General features: G+C 40.1%; 1 pseudogene; it reads right to left on the reverse strand.

Annotated features, from left to right (window-relative positions):
- Positions 1–2,250: 2,250 nt before the first annotated feature.
- Positions 2,251–4,583, reverse strand: LOC118642098 (annotated as a pseudogene).
- Positions 4,584–5,963: the final 1,380 nt, after the last annotated feature.

Below are 5,963 nucleotides of genomic sequence, written 5' to 3' on the forward strand. Positions count from 1 at the left end.
ATAGCTATATATGACGTTCCAGGCCCACCTCCAACATACACATACATGAAACAAATCCATAAAAACATAACAGTGGCTTTGAGAACTAAACTGTGGTGTAGATTCCCCATCCCAGTCTCAGAATGGCCCAGGGGCAGGGGGTGGGAGGAGGAGAAGTGGATCCAGATCCAAACACACAACCAAGTTTTTGATAATAGAAATGGCAATGGAACCACAGCCCACAGAGGCCATGTTGGGACTTGTGGTCTGTACTTGGCTCGATTGTCTACCAAAATAGAGAAATCAACATTTTTTTTGAAATTTCTTATTATTTATTCTCATCTTACAAAAAGACACTTGGGACACATGACTATAGAATGGGTATATGTCTTATTTAGCAATGGGCAAACACAGGTTTTCTTGGGATTCTCCACAGGAATAAACTCATGAATTTTCACAAGTACATTATCCTATGCACCACCCACTTTCTATTACAAAAGGTCAATTCTTTGAATTTTCTACAGTTTTTTTAACAATGAAGCAAAATAAGCACTCCAAAACTCACTCAAGGACTAAGACATCTGAAGCAAGTTTATATATATATGTTGCTCATAAATTTGATGAATTTTCTTACACGTTTTTCATTTCATATCATTTGTATGAATAAAGAGTTCATTCTGTTCAAATCTGCATGGCAAATAAAACAGAAAGCTGAGTCCAATATATATACATACTTTCCTGGCCTAAGAGAAAATATTCAATACAGACATATTTAATATACAGTGAACATGCCATGTTCTTTTGTAAAGTCAACAAAATCTTGATTTTCTATATGTTACAGGTGATGCAACAGATGGCCAACAAATACCAAAACCATTTGAGACCCAATTTAGCTAATACAGTTAGCTAAACAATACACACAACAGTGTACCGGAGTTCGAGTAATGAATGAAAATCCAATTGCGTTAGTCACTAAAACCTATACTCAGGCTAATATCTGAAGAGCTTTGCTAATACTTTTATTTAAATATTCTTATTTAATGATTTATCCATCAAGTGGAAATATGTACAATAGTTATTTCAAGCCAGGAAAAAAGGGGGTGATTTTTTCCCCTGTCCTGTAAAAATTTAGTTTTAAAAATTCATTCCAAGTAATTCCTTACTTGGTGCTTTATAACCACTTTCCACTTTATGAAGATCACTTAGAAAGGCAGAAAAGAATGGAAAATGTATAAAGGGTCATCATCAAAATAACCAAATGGATTTTAAATTTACTTTTGAGTACTTTATGGACTACCCAGGTCTTGTACTAATTACATTTTACTGGATTCCTTGTAAGGTTAAAAACATGAATCTTAAAGTTGAAAAACTGGCTTTGACATTTAAAAATAAGCCCCTCCTCCTCCACAGCCACCTCTCAAATATTTTAAGCAGAAAATTAATCTGGTTGTTTAGGGGTTGATAAAATATATGCTAAAAACAATCCATATTAACTCTTTAAACTTTCTAGGACCAATACCAACTTCAATGTTCAGTGAACTTACTCTGAGGTTGTGTGCAAAATGGAAGTTAAAATGTCAGCACAAGTGAGAAGTACAGAAGAAACAGCACCAAAGATGTGGAAAGACAGCTCGGCATCTGGCCAGCATCTAGCCAGCATCTGGTGGTCACTGCAAACCAGGCTTATGTCTCCACAGGCACAATAGCTTAAGTTCTCAAAAAACTCCATTATTTGGTTCTATGTCTGGAAGTTTCTTTAAACTTCAAGAGCAAATTGAGATTTACGGGGGAGATATATATTTTTTGAAATTGGGGGTAAAGATTATTAAAGTTTGAGGTCAATTTCTTGGGAGGTAAGTCTCGGCTCCAGCAGTGTAAAGCAACTCCGCTGAGCCTAGGGTGGACGGCCAGTCCTGCACGTGCACCACCAGCAAGCCTATGAGTCACAGGGGCTGCGATCCAGGGATTTCAAGTGACCTCCTCATGGGAGAAAATAGTGTTTCACAATGGATGCAGATTATGCCCACTGCTCATGAGACACACACACACCACTACTGGTGACGTCCCACCCTGTGACAATTTAGAAATCCAAATTCAACTCCAGAAAACAGAATCTGGACTATGAATTTGAAGACAGTACAAATAGCAGTTGAGTGAAACCTGCCTGCAACGATCTTTTTTTTTCCTATAAGGCTACAGACAATCTGCATATAGAGAAGGCAATTAATTTTCATAATAAAAATAACCCTGTCCACATAGCCAAGGTCTCCATCAGATTTCATGGTGAGTATACCGTGTGTCACATTCTGTTCCTTCCACAGGCACATTTGCTTGCACATTTGCGGCATTCTGATTGATTCTTTCTGGAAATATTAGCTTCTCACAGACTGCCTCCTTGATCGGTAAATACTGTGATATTTCATTAGGTTCCGTGAAGAGGGAAGGCGGGACATGCATTAAATTAGCAATTCTGCTCTCTTGTGATGTATATTCTCGTAACATGTAGGTCTTGTCAGTCTCGTGGTGAAGTCTTGTGTCATTCATTCTGATAAGCACTCCATTAATTCTCAAGAAAAACCGCAACAGCAGGAAAAAACTGGAAGGCATTACTCTAATTTTCACACTTAGGCTGGAAACTCCATGATCATGAAGTTCATCCTCAAACAGGAGAACATCTTCAAAAAACTTAATCTGCTCTCTGGCTTTCAGTTTCTCTTTATCTATGTGGTCTGTCGTAAACACAACCTTTTTAACTTGAGTGATTCTCCAAGTAATGTTCCCTCATAGTCTGTTGTAAAGGTCCAATTGCATGGTTTACTAACCTCCTTGGAGTGTCCACCCTCCATCCTGTTTTCCTGGCACTCTTTTGTGCAGGCCACTTTAAGCATTCCTTAGTAGATCTCCACACACCTTAAAACATCTGTGGCATTGAACTCGATCCCAAAGCCAGAACCATGCTGGATTTTTAAAACGCTGTCTCCAAATATCATTTCCAGGAGAGATAGCAAGTGCAATTCATCAGTTAACTTCTCCAAGGCCACTGACTTCATGATGTGGGTGTTGGTCGCTGTGAGCTTCCAGAGCCCAAAGGAGAAGTCCCCGTGGCTGCTCTGGATGCCATGGATCTTAATGGCCAAGGAGGGGCCCAAAGCGGTGAGCTGAGCAAGCTGGAGCGGTGGCTGCAGTGGACACAAGTTCCCCCTCCCTGTGGCCCAGCCCCCGCAGCCCAGAAATCAACTTTTTATTTTTCAATCCTCACCCGAGGACATTTTTCCATTTTTTATTCAGATAGAGTGGGAGGGAGAGTGGGAGGGAGAGAGAGAGAGAGAGAGAGAGAGAGAGAGAGAGAGAGAGAGAGAGAAACATCAATGTGAAAGGGACACACTGAGTGGCTGCCACCCGCATGACCAACCAGGGCCGGGGACAAACTGCAACCAAGGTACACATCCTTAGCGAGAATCGAACCCGGGTCTCTCTGGACCGAAGGCTGACGCTCTAACAGCTGAGCCAAATCGGCCAGGGTGAAATCAACGTTCTTTAAAGGATTTTAACAAGATCCAGCACCTCAGAATAATATTTAAAATATCCTGGCCTGGCTGGTGTGGCTCAGTGGTTGAGTGCTGACCCATGCACCAAGAAGTTGTGGGTTTGTTCCTGGTCAGGGCACATGCTCAGGCTGTGGGCCAAATCCCCAGTGGGGGACATGCAGGAGGCAGCCAATTCATGTTCTCTCTCATGGATGTTTCTCTCCCTCTCCCTCTCTCTTCCTTTCTCTCTATAATCAATAAAGCAAAAAAAATCTTTTAAATATCCTGAATGTGCCCTGGCTGGTGTGGCTCCATGGTTAGAACATCGACCTGAGCACTGAAGGGTCTCCAGGTTGATTCCTGGTTGAGGGTATGTGCCTGGATTGCAGGTCTGATCCCTGGACTGTCCAGGAGGCTGAAGGAGGCAACCAATTCATGTTTCTCTCTCACACCAATGTTTCTCTCTCTCGCTCTCTTTTTCTCCCTTCCTCCCTCCCACCCACTCTCTCTAGAAATTGATCGAAAAATATCCTTTTGTGAGGGTTACCAACAACAACAAAAAATCCTGGATGTAATCCCAAATTACTTGACATATAAAAAACAGGAAAATCTTGCCCTGGCCGGTTTGGCTCAGCGGTTAGAGCGTTGGCCTGCGGTCTGGAGAGACCCGGGTTCAGTTCCCGCTAAGGGCACGTACTTCGGTTGCAGTTTGTCCCCGGCCCTGGTGGGTCGTGTGGGTGGCAGCCACTCGATGTGTCCCTTTCACGTCGATGTTTCTCTCTCTCTCTCTCTCTCTCTCTTCCTCCCACTCTATCTGTACAAAAATTGCAAAAATGTCCTCGGGTGAGGATAAAAAAAAAACAAAAAACAGGAAAATCTCAACAACCCACAAGCAAAAGATGCTAACCCCGAGATGACACAAATGTTGGAATGATCAAAGACTTTAACACAGTTATTAGCACCATGCTCCATAAAATAAAGGTAAATAGTCTTGAAATGAATGGAAAGACAGACATTCTCAGAAAAAAGTAAAAGCCATAAAAAAAGAGCCAAATGGAAAATTTGGCTGACCAACATGATAACTGAAACAAAAAAGTTAATTGAAAGAGTTCACAGTAAAATGGAGATGAGAGAGAAAGAGCCAATAATCTTAATAATAGATCAAAAAAATTATCCAAACTGAACAGCCAGGAAAAATAAGATTTTAAAAAATGAATAGAGCCTTAGAGACCCATGGGACAACATAAAAAGGTCTAATATATGTGTCACTGGAATTCTGGAAGAAGAAATAGAGATTGATGCAAAAAGAAATATTTGAACAAACAATGGCTGAAAACTTCTCAAATGTGGTAGAAGACATAAATTTAAAGATTTAAGAAGCTCATTCAACCCCAGGCAGGATAAAGTCAAAGAATACCATGTCCAGACACATCATAATCCAACTATAGATAAAGAAATGAATCTTTTTTTAAAATCTTCACCCGAGGATTTTTTTTTTTCACTTATCTCAGATAGAGTGCGAAAGAGAGAGAGAGAGGAACAACCATGTGAGAGAGACACGTCGACTGGTTGACTCCTGCATGACCCCGACCAGGGTGGGGGACCGAACCACTATCGAGGTACATGCCCTTGGCCAGAATTGAACCCGAGACTCCTTGGTCCACAGGCCAACACTCTAACCGCTGAGCCAAATCTGCCAGGGCAAGACATGAATTTTAAAAGCAGTCAGAGAATAACAAAGCAAGGGAACAATAGTTTACATGACTGCAGGTTTTTCATCAGAAACTGTGGAAGTGGAAAGATAGCAGAAATACATTTTCCCCCATTATTATTTTTTAACTTTTTTTTAATTAAATTTATTGGGATGACATTGATTAATAAAATTATATAAGTTTCAGATGTACAATTCTATAATACATTGTGTTTACCACCCAAAGTCAAATCTTCTTCCATTACCATATATTTGAGCCCCTTTTCGTTTATTACCTCCCCACCCACCTTTCCCTCTGATAATCACCATACTGTTGTCTGTGTCTATAAGTTTTTGTTTGTTTGTTCATCTTGTTTGTTCATTTGTTACTTTGAGTTTTATATCCCACATATAAGTGAAATCATATGGCTCTTTACTTTTTCCATCTGACTTATTTTGCTTATTATGATATTCTCAGGATCTATCCATGTTGTCGCATATGGCAGTATTTCATCTTTTCTTATGGTTGAGTAGTATTTCATTGTATGTATGATCATATTTTCTTTATCCAATCATCTATCAAAGAACACTTTTGTTGTTTCCACAAGTTGGCCACTGTGGAATAATGCTGCAGTGAACTTAGGGTGCATATATCTTTACCAACAAATGTTTTCAAATTTTTCGGGTAGATAATCAAAAGAGGGGTTGCTGGGCCAGAACTACATTTTTAAAGTGCTGAAAGTAAAGAATTGTCAACCCAGAATTCT

The sequence above is a fragment of the Molossus molossus genome, unplaced genomic scaffold (assembly GCF_014108415.1).
Source record: "Molossus molossus isolate mMolMol1 unplaced genomic scaffold, mMolMol1.p scaffold_m16_p_3, whole genome shotgun sequence".
Lineage (NCBI taxonomy): Eukaryota > Metazoa > Chordata > Mammalia > Chiroptera > Molossidae > Molossus > Molossus molossus.